Here is a 19,669-nt window from a genome sequence, read left to right on the forward strand (position 1 = left end):
AGTTTTGTAGAGGTGTTAGTAGCTTTTTTGGAGGTTTTCCAAACAAGGAGCAATTCATGGGGAAGATGACCAATTATCTTGGTCGCCCTCCCACTGTAGAGGAGGTTTTCAGTGTGATGTCTGGGACACCTATCACATCTTTGCCTAGCACTGTTGCACAAACACCAAACCTTAACACACCTCTACTAACAGGTACTCCACGCACTATGCATACACATAGATCAGCTGATGCATAGGGATCAGCTGAGGTACGTGGATCGGCCAAAGCACATGCATCTGCAGAAGCACCTGTATCAAGTGAGGTAGAGGGTAGTGCCCGTTGAGGGAGGAGGGAGAGTCATGCGGGAGGATGAGGAGGTCGAGGGCTTTGTGGGGGTTGCCTAGGAGGTGGCTCTCGATCACCCTAACCGGAAAATGAGAGAGGTGAGCCTCCACAAATGTACTACTCTGTCACTAACTCTTGGTGGTATCTTGCATGACTCTGAGGGAGAGAGAGAGAGAGACAAACAGACAGAGAAAGCAAACAAGATTGAGAGAGAGAGAAGAAGAACTCACCTTCTTTGCTTGTTCCGACGGGTGGCGGCTAGGTTGCAAGCTCCTTGTCCTCTTTCTCCCTTCCCTTGGTAAGTTGCTTGAATCTTCTTCTCTTCCTTCACTACAACAAAAAGGCCTCATAGACGCACTTTTAGACACAATTTTTGAATATAGAGAAAATCTTACGGGCACGTCTATCCGCCCGTCTATTTGCGTGTCTACCGTGTCGCGTCTATAATCGCATGTATGAACGAATTTACGCGCAGAAATAGACGCGCAATAGATGCACATATACATGCGTGAATACAAGCACATAATAAACCAAAATTGCTATTTATTTAATTCATTTTGTGTGTCTATTAGCACGTCTATTTGGCAGTTAGACGGGCATATAGACACGCTTATAGATGCGCTTTTACAAGCACCCGTAGATGCGAACGGAAAACAAAAAATTTCATTTTTTTAAAAGATATTTAATTTCTTTTTTAAATTTGAACTATCTAGCGCGTGTACTCTGCATTGTAGAAGCGCTTATAAACACGCATTTTCTACAATTTAGACGCGCGGATAGACGCACAAAACAAAACTGGAAAAAAAAAACCAGAAAGCAAGTCTCTGGTTGTTTTTTTCCCCCTCCCATACATCAGATTGTGCATTTGGAAAAAACACAATGGATCTAAAAGCACGATAATTGAAAATAAAAATCCATGTATTCATTATAGATCAAAAGCATTTACATGGGAAGTTTAAGTGCTTGCGACCTAAAGCATGGCCAGAAGTAGTAGGCTCAAAGATGGATCATACATATACAAGAAAACAAGTCCATAGAGGAGGTATGGTGCTCCTCTACGAATCTGAAGAAGAAACATCTTCACTAGTACCACCATGGCTACTAGCATCGCTATCCCTCTCCTCGCTATGCTCCACATCCGGGTTCGCCTACACACACAAAAGATCAAGGTTGCTTACGTAGACATAGTGGAGAAAAAGTTATAATTAGCTATACTTTTAATAGGAAAGTAAGAAAAACATACCTCTTTCGGTTGTCAAATCCTCATAGCCCGATTGTATTGGTCCTCACTGATGAGACCCTCCTCATAGAAGTGAAGCCATGTAGCTGCACGGTTATGGCCTCGATGGTAACCTACCTCTCTAGGAGTAGGTATCCTACGAACGATAGTAGTTTGCAAAACAATTATGATATATACAGACAATTATGAGACACAATGTATTAGAACAAATTATATAAATAATTGAAAGAAATATAAATTTTAAAAAACTAGAAATCAAAATATACTTACAAACTCTGTCTCCCACGACTCTCTGCCGCCCGATCCATAATGCGACGATCCCATGGTTTCCATTTGGATGCATCGCGCCTCTGTGTGCTGGCGACTCTTCACTTTCTCTACTGCTTTCTTCTTGGCTTTCTTCCACTCTATGCGGTGGCACATAGGTGGTTGGCTATAAGCTCCATGCCCTTCCTCCTACCTCCACAATGAGTCCCTGGTGCTTGTCATGAGGTGGCATCTTTTGTTGTGAAGCAAATCCCTCACTTTTGTGCGTCCCCAATCATCCGAGAATCGCTAACCCTCAGGATTTGGGTACCTCCTATGGACTGTCCTCAACACCTCCTGCCACAAGCCGCTTTTCTGATTTTTGAAGTGCATGAAAAAATCTTTATACGTCACATGCACAACGCTCCTCATGTACGCCATTACATCCCTTCCTTCATCATCATGGAAGATGCCACCAGTATCTATAACTCTATAGTACTGGCGTACAAGATCCTCTACGTGATCTATTGTTGAGGGTGATCACTCGCCACCTCCTAGGCAACCCCCACACAAGCCTCGTCCTCCCCCTCGACTCTCCCTCCTCCCTCTCTGTCGACTACCCTCTACCTCACTCGATGCACATTCTTCTGCAGATGCTTGTGGTTCAGCCGATGCACGTACAGGTGTTGCACATGGAGTACCTACATATGGAGTACCTGCATGTGGAGTACCTACAGTTGGAGTTTGGGAAGTAGTGCCAGGCAAAGACGTCAGAGGTGTTCCAGACATGACATTGAACACCTCGTCCGCTGTGGGAGAGCGGCCAAGGTGTCTGGTCATCTCTCCCATGAAGTCTTCCCTACTAGGAAAACCTCCAAAAAATGCATTGACCCCCTGCCAAACGAGGCCAATGTATCATTCATGCGATCCAAATCCGGGTCATTTCTAGATGAACCAGGATATGATATCTGCAAAAAAAACACAGGAAAAAGACAAATTTGTTTGCATAGAAAAAATCATATATTACCTACATTTTCAAAGAGCTTTCTTTAGACATTTAGCATAAAACTTAAGTGCTAATGCTTCTCATAAACAAGAAAACTGATAAACACAAACATGGGATTGGTCACATTCATCATTGCAAAAATATATTATTTTTTATCAGAGCTGGGAGAGCTGGCGCGTGTATAACCGCGTCTAAATTGCACGTTAGACGCGCTCTCAGACGTGCTCCTAAAGTAAACCCTCTATTCAACGCATCTATATTCACATCTGAGATGCAGTATAGACACGCTATCAGACGCATATTCCAGGTCAATCTGCGCGCGTGTGTATCATCGCGTGTAGACTGCAGAGCACACGCGCTCTAAGACGCATCCTCAAATGCAATGAGAGGAAATATTTTTTTGCGTCTATACTTGCGTCTACACTGAAATGTAGACGCGCTAGCAGATGCGCTCAATCGACTGATTTCAGTCCGATGATCGCCATTGATGATTTACAAAATGCAATACATAATGAAATCAGAAATCCTAATACAAAAACAGAGTAGAGAAAGAAATAGAGAGAGAGAGAGAGAGAGAGAGAGAGAGAGAGAGACTCACCTTGGGTGTTTGGTGTGGCGGGTGGTGGCGCTTCTTCCTTCTCCTTCTTCCTCTCCTTGGTAAGTTACCCTCCCTTGATGCTTGCTTGCTTGCTTGCTACTTCTTCTTGTTCTTCTCTCTCTTGTTCTCTCTTTCTTCCTCTCCTTGGCTTTCCTTTTTCCCTTGTTGTGTGTTTGAAATGAAAGAAGTGGTGAGTCATGAGGAGGTGAGACATAAAGAGACTAGGTGAGGCATGAAGAGACTGCATGTTGGCTAAACTTAAGCTTCAGAACCACAAAAAACGCAGGAAAGGAAAGGCGCAATTTGAAAAGAAATGATTTAAGTATGGTTTGAATTTTGACATGTGCGTCTATTTTGGCGTGTATATGCGCGTCTATTGTTCATGTAGACGCGAGTATAGACGCTAATATAGACGCGCAAATAGACGCTAATATAGACGCGTATGTAAACACGGATATAGATACGCATTTAGGTTTTATCATAATTTTTTGTTTTTAAGATAAGTTTTGATAGTGAAATCTTATAATAAGTTTTAATGTATTTATGATGATTTTTGTGTATTTAAAATTGAGATCTTAGAATAATTAATACGCTAGCTTTAAGTTTTTATGTAAACATATGAATGACAAATATTTTTATGTTGTTATGAACTAGGTTTAATCATGTCGTCGTCATCACCTAGTGCGGTGCATGCTGATGAGTCAATGAGCACATCCTCAAGTGAGGATGAAACATTGCGTCTTCATAATCGAGATGCATGGCTATGACGAAAAATTAAATGCATATGTGATCGTTGTGGAGGGTGTATTTTTCGAGCATGTAAAATTGCAATGTCACACCTCAGCTTGTATGGAGAATGGGACCGAGAAAAATCACCGGTATTCATTGTTTTTTTCTTACCACTAAGATTGCTAGTCTATGTTACGGGAATTATATATCAACGTACCTGAAACTCCCTTTTGTGGTTGAGCAGGATGCGGTGCCACATCCTCATATGCTCCCTCCTGGATGTTGAGAGGCTGCAAAACGTCCACGCGAGAAGGCAAAGTCTTCAAGAAGAGTAGAGTCTCACGACCATGATAGTAGCCCTCATGAAATGCCCCATCAAGTCCTAGAGGATGAGATTTTGGACAACATGGTACACCATCTATTTTCACAACCGGTTCAGGGAGAAGGTCACTCTACGAAGCCAAATGATCCACTATATGTAGCATCATCTACTTCCTTGTATGAAGGTTGTAGGTACTCCATTCTTCGTGCGTCCCTCCAGATACTTAACTTGCAAACAATTTATGGATGGAGTAATGTCAGTTTGGATACCTTATTGAAGTAGGTATCAATTCAGTTTGGCTTATGAATCATAATATTAATTGTTCTATTTTGAAATCAGACAGAAATATATGTTGGTGGTTTTTTAACTCACTTTTAAAAATATATGTAGGTTATTATCACAAATGCTTCCAAAAGGAAACAAATTGCCAAATAAGAGAGAGCAAGCAAGACATTACTTGACATCTCTAGGAGGCCTCAATTATGTCAAGATCCATGCATGTGTCAATGATTGTGTCTTATTTTGTGGGATTCATGAGTTCGCACGAGAGTGTCCTATTTGTGGCGAATCAAGATACGAAGTGGAGATGAAGTCAATGGATGTGCCTCGTAAGGTTTTGCGACATTTTTTTATTATTCCATGTATAAAACTTATGTTCAAGTGTAAGTCTATTGGAAAGCTCATGTCATGGCATGCTAGTCATCGTTCAAGTGATGGAAAATGGAGGATCCATGCAGACACACCAGCATGGCAACATATAGATAATTTGTGGCCCGTTTTCAAAGAAGAGCCAAGAAATTTGAGATTTGGTTTAGGTATGAATGGAATTAATTCATTTGGCATCAAAAGAACATCATACAGTGTATGGCCAATGGTATTGGTGAACTATAATATTCCTCTATCCATGGCAATTAAAAAGGGACATGTAATGTTGTCGCTTTTGATTCCTGGAAAGCACATGGTAAAAAACATGGACATTTACTAGAGCCTTTGATTGAAGAGTTAGAAATGTTATGGGAAGGTATTGAGGTGCAAGATACAAGTGCATCTGCATCCTCTAGAGATTTCACATTGAAGGCCATGTTCTTGTAGACCATGCATGACTTTCCAGGATATGGAGAGTGTTCAGGTACATGTATATAACTCTATATTTGAAATGGAATGACTTGAATGAATTGCATTTTATTAATTCACTTGTTTTTTCAGGTTTAACCACATCAGGATATCATGCATGTCCTATTTGCGGTCCCTCTCTAGTTTCCTCTAGGCGGGCACGTTTAAAGAAGGTTATCTACGACAATCATCATCGATTTCTTCCTATTGACCATCCCAAATATGTTCTCCCTACTAATGGAATGACTCCACAATCTCTAACCATTCGAGATTGGAAGGAGAGATGGATTAATGCCGACAGCCACCCTCCACTCGGCATGAGTCGGTAAGAAGGGGGTGTTATATAGGTGATTTGTGGGCGGTGTATTATTCTCTCTCACCCCGTCTGCAACTTTGCCATGTGCTCTCCATGTTGGCGCATGGAGTGCCAGGTCTACCAGAAGCTTCAGCAAATGAGGATGATGACGATGAAGATTGCGATGTTGATGATGCGGGAGGGAGTGATGGAGATGGCGGCACTAATGACGACGTGTTTGGAGGGAGGATCGGCGGCGCTCCACGACGGCATGTATGTCTTCCTTTTTTTTTTTGAGACATTACAGCCTCATTCTTATTGTTGTCAAACTAAAATTCAACTTCTTTGACTTTTTGCTCTAATCCATTAATCAAGTGTCATCTTTCTTTAATTTTCATATTGTCACATTGTTCAATGATTGATTGCATATTCTAAACTTATGTAAGTTAGGAGATTTATGTGCATACAATCGGCCAATGCAAAGGACATTTAGTGTCCAACATGTTCATTGGGAATACACCAAGTATGCATGACGTATGAGATACTTTATTCCAAATCCCCAACAATATATAGATGTCATTGCCAAGCACCTCAAGAGCATGCAAAAAGCGGCATGCATGAGGGGAGACATGTGTAGGTCTAGGCTTCATCGCCATTGTAGGTAAGAGCATTTATTGTCCTTCAATTCGTGACAGTTCATGAAGATAGTTGTTATCCTCTTTGAACATCATCCATAACTAATATTAAGTCTTCAAGCCCTCCTTGTTGTTATTGTTGTCAAAAAGAGATTCGATGTCTTTCACTTTTTCCTTTAGTGCATTAGTAAAGCATCATCTTTCATTAATTTCTATCATGTCACATTGTTCATTAATGATTGGTAGCATATTATGATGTTATGTAAGTTAGGAATTCACCAACACAAGCAAACATGCCAAGCTTCTTTTTTATGATGCAAGTCATGAATAAGGAATGAGAAGTGATGAGCTCACAAGGAGCTCTAAATCACTTTCTATATAGCTAAAAAGAGAAAACGAAAGAGAGAATTTGCTAGTTATACTTGTAAATAACTAGCTAACGTCTAATTTGGAAAAACTCAATCATTACTAGTTTACCACTCCATAAAGATGGTCTCTAGTATTAAAGTTTTTTCCTAGCTATATAATTATCTCAAATCCTTTCCTATATAGGAATTGTTTTTACAAGTATGAAATTTCCTACATAAGATATTAAAAAGTTTCATATATATATATTTCCCTAGTTACTCACACTACGAGATGCCCCCATTTTTCCTAGCTTCCACACCCTCAAGAGATCCATGGGAAATTTTGTTTTCCTATATAGAATATGATTAAGCATTCCTTGTGAAATCTAACTTGGAAATTCCTAGTTCAAAAACAACAAGAATTACCACAACAAAGTATAATCATATACAAGGATCTAGAATTCTGTCATGCACAACAATGACCAAAAACGATATCTCATATGAGGATCAAGAATTCCTTTTACACAAAGCCTACTCTATTTAACACCTTGGATAATAAAATGATGATTTCATAGTCAACCCATAGTCTCCAAAAGCAATTTCTCAATGCCTTGTCAGATAAACCTTAAATGGACAAGTCTTGCATCCTAAAGTGTTTGTAGAATGTTTTCTCAATCCTTAGCTTCTCATTAACTATATGAGAGAGAGAGAGAGAGGGAGAGAGAGGGAGAGAGAGGGAGAGAGAGAGAGAGAGAGAGAGAGAGTAGAAAAAAAAATGAGAGATGAGATTATTGCAATTTGCTTCCTTTGGTTGTTTGTTTTTAAAAGAAGGAGAGCAAGAGAGAGAGAGATAAATATAGAGGTCATTGTGAAGTACCTCAAGAGCATGCAAAAAGCAGCATGCATAAGGGGAGACATGTGCAATTCCAAGCTCGGTCTCCATTGTAGCTAAGAGCATTTATTGTCCTTCAATTCGTGAGAATTTACAAAGATAGATGTTCTTCTCTTTGAACCTAACTCATAACTAATTTTAAGACTTCAAGCCCTCCTCATTGTTATTGTTGTCAAAATGAGATTCGATGTCTTTCACTTCTTGCTTTAGTGCATTAGTAAAGTGTCACCTTTCTTTAATTTTCATATCGTCACATTGTTCAATGATTGATTGCATATTCTAATCTTATGTAAGTCAGGAGATTTGTGTGCATAGAGTTGGCCAAAACAAAAAACATTTAGTGTCCAACATGTTCGTTGAGAATACACCAAGTATGCATGTATGAGATACTTTATTCCAAAGTACCAACAATATATAGAGGTCATTGCCAAGTACCTCAAGAGCATGGAAAACGCGGCATGCATGAGGGGAGACATGTGTAGGTCTAGGACTCATCGCCATTGTAGCTAGGAGTATTTATTATCCTTCAATTCGTGAGAGTTCATGAAGATAGGCGTCATTCTCTTTCAACATCACCCATATGTAACATTAAGTCTTCAAGCCCTCCTCATTGTTCTTGTTGTCAAAATGAGATTCAATGTCTTTCACTTCTTGCTTTAGTGCATTAATAAAGTGTCATCTTTCTTTAATTTTCATCTTGTCACATTGTTCATTGATTGGTAGCATATTATGATGTTATGTAAGTTAGGAGTTTGCCAACACGAGCAAACATGCCAAGCTTCTTTTTTATGATGCAGGTTGTGAAGAAGGAATGAGAAGTGAGGAGCTCACAAGGAGCTCTAAATCACTTTCTTTATAGCTGAAAAGAGAAAAAGAAAGAGAGAATTTGCTAGTTATACTTGTTAATAACTAGCTAACGTCTAATTTAGAAAGAATCAATCATTACTAGTTTACCACTCCATAAAGATGGTTTCTAGTATTACATTTTTTTTTCCTAGCTATACAATTATCTCAAATCCCTTCCTATATAAGAATTGTTTTTACAAGTATGAAATTTTCTACATAAGATATTAAAAAGTTTCATATGTATAATTCCCCGGTTACTTAGATTAGGAGATGCCCCCATTTTTCCTAGCTTGCACACCCTTAAGAGATCCATGGGAAATTTTGATTTCTGATATAGAATATGATTAAACATTCCTTGTAAAATCTAACTAGGAAATTCCTATTTCAAAAAGCACAAGAATTACCAAAAGAAAGGATTATCATATACAAGGATGTAGAATTTTGTCATTCACAAGAATGACCAAAAAAAATATCTGATATGAGGATCTAGAATTCCTTTTACAGAAATCCTACTCTATTCAACATCTTGGATAATAAAATGATGGTTTCATGGTCAATCCATACTGTCCAATAGCAATTTCTCAATGCCTTGTGAGATAAACCTACAATGGACAAGTTGTGCATCCTAAAGTGTTTGTAGAATGTTTTTTCAATCCGAAGCTCCTTACTGACAAAATACTATGAAAGAGGGAGAGAGAGAGAGAGAGCAAAAAATAAAATGAGAGAAGAGGTTATTCCAATTTTCTTCCTTTGGTTGTTTTTTTTTTCTTTTTTAGAGGGGGAGAGAGGGAGAAATAAATATAGATGTCATTGTGAAGCACCTCAGGAGCATGCAAAAAGCAACATGCATGAGGGGAGACATGTGCAAGTCCAAGCTACGTCCCCATTGTAGCTAAGAGCATTTATCTCTATTCAACAATATCTCAACATCTCATATGAGGATCTAGAATTCCTTTTACACAATGCCTACTCTATTCGACATCTTGGATAATAAAATGATGGTTTCATAGTCAATCCATAGTGTCCAACAAAATTTCTCAATGCCTTGTGAGATAAAACTACAATGGACAAGTCTTGCATCCTAAAGTGTTTGTAGAATGTTTTTTCAATCCTTAGCTCATTATTAACAAAATACTATGAAAGAGGGAGAGAGAGAGAGAGAGAGCAGAAAACAAAATGAGAGAAGAGATTATTGTAATTTACTTCCTTTGGTTGTTTCTTTTTCTTTTTTGGAGGGAGAGAGAGAGAGAGAGATAAAAAGAGAGAGGTCATTGTGACGCACCTCAAGAGTATGCAAAAAGCAGCATGCATGAGGGGAGACATGCGCAAGTCCAAGCTACATCGTCATTGTAGTTAAGAGCATTTATTGTCCTTCAATTCGTGAGAATTCATGAAAATAGATGTTCTTCTCTTTGAACCTAACTCATAACTAATTTTAAGACTTCAAGTGCTCCTCATTGTTATTGTTGTCAAATTGAGATTTGATGTATTTCACTTCTTGCTTTAGGGCATTAGTAAAGTGTCATATTTCTTTAATTTTCATACTGTCACATTATTCAATGATTGATTGCATATTCTAATCTCTTGTAAGTTAGGAGATTTGTGTGCATAGAGTTTACCAAAGCAAAAGACATTTAGTGTCCAACATGTTCATTGAGAATACACCAAGTATGCATGCATGATATACTATATTCCAGAGTACCCAAAATATATAGAGGTCATTGCCAAGCACCTCAAGAGCATGCATGAGGGGACACATGCGCAGGTCTAGGCTACATCGCCATTATAGCTAAGAGCATTTATTGTCCTTCAATTTGTGAGAGTTCATGAAGATGGATGTTATTCTCTATGAACGTCACCCATAAGTAATATTAGGTCTTCAAGCCCTCCTCGTTGTTATTGTTGTCAAAATGAGATTCGATGTCTTTCACTTCTTACTCTAGTGCATTAGTAAAGTGTCTTCTTTCTTGAATTTTCATCTTGTCACATTGTTCAATGATTGGTAGCATATTATGATGTTATGTAAGTTAGGAGTTCATCAACAAGAGTAAACATGACAAGCTCCTTTTTGATGATGTAGGTTGTGAAGAAGGAATGAGAAATGATGAGCTCAGAAGGAACTCTAAATCACTTTCTATATAGCTAAAAAGAGAAAAAAAAGAGACAATTTGCTAGTTATACATGTAAATAACTAGCTAACGTCTAATGTGGAAAAACTCAATCATTACTAGTTTACCACTCCATCAAGATGGTTTCTAGTATTAAAAGATTTTCCTAGCTATACAATTATCTGAAATCCTTTCCTTGATAGGAATTGTTTTACAAGTATGAAATTTTCTACATAATATATTAAAAATTTTCACATATATAAATCCTAGTTAGACTAGAACATGCCCCATTTTTCCTAGCTTGCACACCCTCAAGAGATCCATGGTAAATTTTTCTTTCCTATATAGAATATGATTAATCATTCCTTGTGAAATCTAACCAGGAAATTCCTAGTTCAAAAATCACAAGAATTACCAAAACAAAGGATAATCATATACAAGGATCTAGAATTCTGTCATTCACAAGAATTACCAAAAACAATATCTCAAATGAGGATCTAGAATTCCTTTTACACAATGCCTATTCTATTCAACATCTTGGATAATAAAATGATGGTTTCATAGCCAATCCATAGTGTCCAAAAAATTTTCTCAATGCCTTCTCAGATAAACCTACAATGGACAAGTCGTGCATCCTAAGGTGTTTGTAGAATGTTTTTTCAATCCTTAGCTCATTATTAACAAAATACTATGAAAGAGGGAGAGAGAGAGAGAGAGAGCAGAAAACAAAATGAGAGAAGAGATTATTGTAATTTACTTCCTTTCGTTGTTTATTTTTCTTTTTTAGAGGGAGAGAGAGAGAGAGAGATGAAAAAAAATAGAGGTCATTGTGAAGCACCTCAAGAGCATGCAAAAAGGAGCATGCATGAGGGGAGACATGTGCAAGTCCAAGCTACGTCGCCATTGTAGTTAAGAGCATTTATTGTCCTTCAATTCGTGAGAATTCATGAAGATAGATGTTCTTCTCTTTGAACCTAACTCATAACTAATTTTAAGACTTTAAGTCCTCCTCGTTGTTATTGTTGTCAAATTAAGATTTGATGTATTTCGCTTCTTGCTTTAGGGCATTAGTAAAGTGTCATCTTTCTTTGATTTTCATACTGTCACATTATTCAATGATTGATTGCATATTCTAATCTCTTGTAATTTAGGAGACTTTTGTGCATAGACTTTACCAAAGCAAAAGACATTTAGTGTCCAACATGTTCATTGAGAATACACCAAGTATGCATGCATGAGATACTATATTCCAAAGTACCCAAAATATATAGAGGTCATTGCCAAGCACCTCAAGAGCATGCAAAAAGCAGCATGCATGAGGGGACACATGTGTAGGTCTAGGCTACATCGCCATTATAGCTAAGAGCATTTATTGTCCTTCAATTTGTGAGAGTTCATGAAGATGGATGTTATTCTCTATGAACGTCACCCATAAGTAATATTAGGACTTCAAGCCCTCCTCGTTGTTATTGTTGTCAAAATGAGATTCGATGTCTTTCACTTCTTACTCTAGTGCATTAGTAAAGTGTCTTCTTTCTTGAATTTGCATCTTGTCACATTGTTCAATGATTGGTAGCATATTATGATGTTTTGTAAATTAGGAGTTCACCAACATGAGTAAACTTGACAAGCTCCTTTTTTATGATGCAGGTTGTGAAGAAGGAATGAGAAGTGATGATCTCACAAGGAACTCTAAATCACTTTCTATATAGCTAAAAAGAGGAGAAGAAAGAGAGAATTTGCTAGTTATACATGTAAACAACTAGCTAACGTCTAATTTGGAAAAACTCAATCATTACTAGTTTACCACTCCATAAAGATGGTTTCTAGTATTAAAAGATTTTCCTAGCTATACACTTATCTCAAATCCTTTCCTAGATAGGAATTGTTTTACAAGTATGAAATTGTCCACATAATGATTGATTGCATATTCTTCTTTTTGAGATAGAGAGAGAGAGAGAGAGAGAGAGAGAGAGAGAGAGGTATGAGATTCTTTTGACTTAACCAAAAAAATTATCTTGTATGGCATAAAAATTTCAAATCAAGTTTTGTGTGCATAGAGTTGGTTGAAGCAAAAGACATTTGATGCCAAGATGTTCATTTGATAGTACAGCAAGTATGCTAACTAATGTTATTGAGTAAAGAAAATATGTGTTAGTATAATACTAGTTTATAATGGAGAATATAAAAGGTCAATCTTAAATCTTTAAAGATTAAGACTTGATATGAAAGGTTGGATACAATAAAAATTTTACAAATCATTTTTTAGCAAAAATATAGATCAAATGTTAATGTTATGTGTTTTCTAGCTAATTGTTTTTTTAGAAAATTAAAAAAGTGATGTCAATCTTAGGCTATAATTATGATAGATGTAAGTGAAAGCTACACTTATTCTTAGACCAAATATAAGCTACACATGCTAAGATAATGTAAATAGGCAATATTTTTGTATGCAACATATATGTAGACTAGGCCAGCCTATTTGAAAGCAATTTCTTCTCTAGGCTTCTTTAGACTAGTGAGGCATGTTTAAAGGCAATAGGCTAGGACAAGTGGAAATGTATGTTCATAAAGCTTTACAAAATGTGAGCAATTGTGTGTACCAATAAAAGATCCACTTGCAGAGAAGGACACTTATGACACCTAGCATTAGCCCTAGCCTAATATTCTCAAGCCAAAGGTTGATGAGGTCATCTAAGAAGTTGACCCTAACATTGATTCTTTCCTCAAGGATTTGTTTGATTTGCACCCCACACCGAAAGTTTTAGCTAGGAACATCTTTTCGATCCTTACCTATAGTGAAATTACAACGGGTAGTTTGAAGAAAGCCATTCTCCACTATCACCTTGATGTCGATCTAGTTAAAGGTGAGAAATTAAAAATGCTATGAGAAGAAAATTACAAATCTCTCAACTTCAACTATGACACTTCCATGTGTTAAGCTACAAAAATTTACTAATTAGATGTAAGCCAATGGAAGATCCTATCTTTATACTTAATAATTCCTAATTTCTAACATGGCATCTTTCACTCCTTGCCATAACCTAAGTTTACATCAAGGTGGTATGGTAGTAGAAAATAAATTTTATCAAACTACTGCTAATGGTTTTTTTAAGATAAGGATATGGAGGATGATCCTAGACAAGTTAGATTTTGGGTGTGCATCAAATAAGTATTTGAGGAAGGACTTGGTGCTACCATCAACTTCTAAGTGAGCTTGTCTAGCTTAAACTTGATGATATTAAGATAGGGCAAAAAATGGATGTTATGGACTTTCTTCTCTTGCAAGATCTTCTCTTCTAAGAGGAATCCCTCTTAGTGTGCACATACCTTCTTGGATATTTTCTCTTGCAAGAGGATCCTCCCTTGGTGGGTCTATTGGCATGCTAGAGTACATGTAAGATTGAGGCAAAGAAAAGTAGTCATGGCGCGATTGAAGTAAATGATACTTGAGTTTGATTGAAATAGAGTTAACAGGTTGTATTGCATAGGATATTTTGATGACTTCTAGAATGAAAATGCTAAATAGAGTCACCAATGATCTTGAAAAAATGGATAAATTGAACTTCCATGCAAATAAAGCAATGGATGTTAGAAAAGGAGATGCTGTACAAAAAGTTTGTATAGAAGTGACAAACTAAGAATTTGGAGAATCAAAAACTTCAATTATTATCAATTATTACAATATATAGCTATTGCTTTCATGCCATAATATTCTATTAGGAATCTCTAATAGTATATAGGAAATATATGAGATTAAAGATTGTGCATATAGAAAAGTGTGTGTATAACAATAAAAACAACCCAAATTTTGGCATGCTAAATATAGAATTACATGCATGCTTTTAGGACCATGCGATAAAAAATGACAACCAAATGTATATTCGATAGGTCCATAAATTATAGATGGTATCCACAATTTTTGCCTTGTGTTAATCTTTGCCCAAGAAGGCCGGTGGGCAAAGTCATGCTACATTAAGGCCTCAAAATAAGGACCTACTATAGTAATGACAATATACATGTATGTAGCTAGGTTAGCAATGTGCCAACCCCCACAATGGTTTGTCTCTAGCTACTTGGCCTACTTTAGGACTATCTAGTATTGAAACTAGGACCTACTAGGTGAATGTGTTGCTCATAAAATCCTTCTCATATGGGGAACTCTTAAAGATAGAGTTTATAGTTACCTATGTAGTTACATGAGGGGTGGAGTATTGATCTTCAACATGATCCTCCCTCTAAATATTCACTCTAAAGATGTACTCCTTTAGTTCAATACCAAGCTGATGAAGATATCACTCCAAGGTAGTTCTCTTAACAATATTGGTGAAATGTAGACACATTTTTGTTTGGTATGACAATACTCTAAATCTACCTCTCCATCCATAATAAGATCTCAAAGAAAAAGATATTAAAGTCCAATATGTTTGGTAGAAGAAAGAACTCTAGATTTGTTGGAATTTCCATACAACTTTGATTGTCACAAAGAAACTTTCTAGGATCATTCTAAATTGCTCCCATATTTACCAAAATCCTTCTTAAACATAAGGCATCATATACTATAAATTATACTACTTTGTAGTCTCCTTTAGTCAAAGCGAGAGCACAATTGCATATTGCATCTTACTAATCCATTAGATGACTCCAAATCCTAGTGAGAAGTAATAACTTGTTAGTCATTTCATGCCATCTATGTCTTCTATCCAAACTAAGCCATGATAGATAATGAAGGTGCTCTCACCAACTTTGCTATATGAGATTCCATATTCCAAAGTACTCACGATATAATTGAGAATATGTTTTACTTGCCTCCAATGAGTTTATTTTGGTTGAGTAGAGAATCTCTATAAAACCCTTGCAGCTTCACTAATTTTTTGATATGTATTACAAGTAAGAACGCCTCCCACAAGTTTTCGAGAAAGCTCACTATCAATAAATACAAATACATATTGTTTTGAAAGCTTCAAGCTAGCTTTAGATGGACTAACAATTGTCTTGCAATCAACCATACTAGAACCTTTTAGAACCTCACCAACATATCTGCTCCGAGAGTTGAAGCTCCTCTCTTCAATCTAAAAAAAAAAGCACATAAGTCCAAAATCTTTCATCTCAAAGTCACTACATAGAGCATCCTTTCTCTTAGAAATATCATTAGCATGATCTTTAGTAAGAATGAGATCATCTACATGTAGTGCAATGAGCATTTTTCCATTCTTCTCAAAGGCATACAAACTAGCATCTAAAGGGCTTCTTTTAAGATAAATAGCTATCAAGTACCTATTGATTTACTCATTCTAAGCACCTAATGCTTGTGTAGCATACATTGTTATACATAGTTTGCAAAATTTGTCTTCATTACTTAAAGCTACAAAATCAATAGTTATTCCACATACACTTCTCTTTGAGAAATTCTTTCCAAATGGCTTATTTGACATCCACTTATTTCACCAACCACTGACATTGTATATAATTTACTCCTTTGTCTTCTTCGATTGATATGGCACATCTTGAATATCTTCAATTACCAGTGGATCCTTGCCATCCAGGAGTTGAATGACCCACTTAGGCAATGGCTTTCTTGTGTCCTGCCTCTTATGCTCCTTCTCCTTATCATGTTTTACAGACTTAGCTGACCTGTGTTTAGTAGTTATGGAGGATGAGTAGGGATTTCTTTGTGCTTGAAGAAGAGTATTCCACCTCAACTTGATGTGCATATGCAACAAGTACCACATCACAACTTCTAATGACACTCCTTTCAAAAGGGTTTTAGAGTTGCAACCCTTTGAATCTTCACTATACCATGGAGTTTGTTGAGATTATTTGTTGCAATGATTATTACATATCAACATTATTTTGCAATCTAACTTGATGTAAGATGTCTTTCTTCAAGAATGTGCTAAAAGAGAAAAATACTCCTTACTCTCATTATCTATAAACCTTTGGCCTAGCTTACATGTGCTTCCAAACCTTGGTTGATGCTAAACTATCATTATCTAAAAACCTTTGGCCTAGCTAACATGTGCTTCTAGACCTTGGTTGGATTATCTATAAACCTTTGGCCTAGCTTACATGTGCTTCTAGACCTCTATACTTTCTGGACTGGATCACCTTCAACCCCCATGGACCAAAGCACAAGGAGCATTTGATGAATGTCTAGGTAGGGAAAAAAAGAGATTTACTTGTCAAGCATGTCAAGGGAAAGAGATTCCTAGCTTTTGAGGATGGAAGGACTCCAAAAACAATGCAACCTTGTCATCTTACAATCCTTTCCCCCCATCCATCAAAATTCTTAAAAACCTTATCTCATTTCCAACCTCCACAAAACCACAATGAGGTCCACAACTAGAGGACTCCAAGGGAAATGGCTAAAGAGGAGGAATAACTATCACATGGAATCCATAAGGAGAGAGATCCATAATACCAAAAGAAAAGAGATTTGTTGATCAAGAAAAAACATTTTTATGATTAGTGAAGAAAATCCTTCACTCTTACTATGAAGATTGATTTCGCATACAAGGACTTGCATTGAAAGCTATCAAGAAAGTCACAAAATCTTACCTTGTTGGTCTTTTTGAGAGTCCATATTTATGCACAAGTCATGCTAAGCACATCAACATCATGCAGAGAGACATCGTATCCTTTCATGCAATGTAATATCTAGGGTCTCCTCCTAGTTCATCCAGTGTCTTTTTTGTGGTTTTTGGGAATTTTAGAGCAAAGATAAGCCACTTCATCTATCAAACAAAATTTTTTAAACTAAAGATTTTTAATCATATTTTTATCATTTTTCATAGTCCAAAATATTAACATAGATACCAGGTAACGCTAATTTGTAAAATAATGTGATGTTATAATAGTTGAATACAATGCCCTCTTGCTCTATCTCTCTCTCTCTCTCTCTCTCTCTCTCCTCTCTCGCTCTCTCCTTGCCTCCATCTCCATCTCTCTATCCCTTTTCATGAGAGAAAGGGATAGAGAAAGAGATGGAAAGAGAGGGATAGATAAAGAGAGAAGAAAAGACAGAGATGGAGAGAGATGGTAAGATATAGAGAATCCACAGGGTTGATTAAATATTTCATGCAAAGAATAGTTAAATACCAAATCGGTCCCATCAAAAGAGAGGTGCTCCAACTCTTAAACCAGTGGTTTCAAAAGGAGTTTTACTTTCAATCCTGAGCATGGTGCGATCAAGTAAAGGTTGAAATCAAGTAATCTATTTTAATTTGAAGACAATTGGTAGACTAAAGGACAAATGTAGTATTGTTGAAAAAACACAAAGACAAAAATAGCATGGAATTTGTTGAGATTATTTGTTGCAATGATTATTACATATCAACATTATTTTGCAATCCAACTTGATGTAAGATGTCTTTCTTCAAGAATGTGCTAAAAGAGAAAAATACTCCTTACTCTCATTATCTATAAACCTTTGGCCTAGCTTACTTGTGCTTCTAGACCCTCTTATCCACCTCTCCCTTCACTCTCCATTTCGTTTTCTCTCCCCCCTCTCTATCTTTCTTTCTTTCTATGCCCCCTCATTGTTTCTCTCACTCATTCTCCTCTCTTCCTTCCTCCCTCCCTCCCTCCCTCTTTCTTTTTTATCTTTCCTCTTTTTTCTCTCTCTCATTCTCTCCTTATCCTCCCTCTCTCCTTTCCTATATTTATCTTTTAATGCATCTCATTACAAAGAAAAACAAACAAAATAAATAAATAAAACAAAAGAAAAAATCAAGAAGAGGTGATGTACCTACCACAAAGGCTCGAGGTTGGATTCTTTGTCTCCTTTTTGCGATATCCCTTCGTTCTCTCTCATGTACTTCTCCCTCTTCTTCGCATATGGCATTGGCAGCGATGGTGGCGGTGAGAAGCTATCCTTCTCTCTCTTTCCCTCTCCCTTTCAAATCCATAATCTCTCTCGCTCTCTCTTGAAACAATTTGTGGCAAATACCACACTTGGACGTTATTCAGTGCTTTTTCTTTTCTGAGAATGGCATCACTATTAGCATTACTAATAGCATCCCAAATAGTAGGCACACTAATAGCAATGATGCTATTTTCCATCACAAATGACCGTCGCTATTTTTCCATTCCCTTGCAGTGAGTATTTCATTTGAAACACAATGATATAATGCATATGATAGTTTAAAAAAAATGTTTGGTAAAGTTTCTAGATATGTATCCATAGATATGCTATTCACACACACACACACACACACACAAAATATTAGAGCCATGCTTAAGTCTCTTGCACCATAATATTGTGATAGATTAGTGTGTGCTAAGCTATCTCATAAGGAAAGGTTTCTAGATCTTCATCGAATGGTCACTAAATGTAACATATATGGCCCATGTTGTGTATTCAATCAATTCCTTGCATGATGGATGTACATTATAGAAAGAGATATCCAAAAAAGTTTATACATGCAACTATAGCTTATCAAATTAGTTATGCTGAACATGGCCTTGGTAAGGAAGCACTGGGTTGTTTTGAACAGATGCAATTGGAAGATGCACCTCCAGATGTCATCACATTTGCCTATAGCTTCAAGGCTTGTGCTGATATGCAATCCATTGAAGTAGGCCAATGACTAAGCATTGATGTTTTCAAAAAGGGACTGGAAACAGACCAACTTGTCACCAACACAATGCTTGATATGTATGCCAAGTTTGGCTTACTTGCAGAAGCACATGATGTGTTTATTAACATTTTGATGTCTCCAAAGTCACAACTACTATAAAAGGGATAGGTGAGATGGGAGATGTTATAACTATTGACTTGCAAGCGAACATCAACAGCATCGTGTGGAGGAGGGTAATAAAAGTTGGTAGAAGCTCAGGGCTAACAGAAGGAAGCATCATGGCATATGCCTTTGAGTACAATGACGAGAAGGGCAATTGCTTTTTCACTGATTTCTTGATTGTGGGCGAGAACCAGTAGGCATTTGACATGCAGGGAGACATTGGCAG

This window comes from Lygodium microphyllum, chromosome 28 (assembly GCF_053477565.2).
Source record: "Lygodium microphyllum isolate KBCC chromosome 28, Lygodium_microphyllum_v1.1.10, whole genome shotgun sequence".
Lineage (NCBI taxonomy): Eukaryota > Viridiplantae > Streptophyta > Polypodiopsida > Schizaeales > Lygodiaceae > Lygodium > Lygodium microphyllum.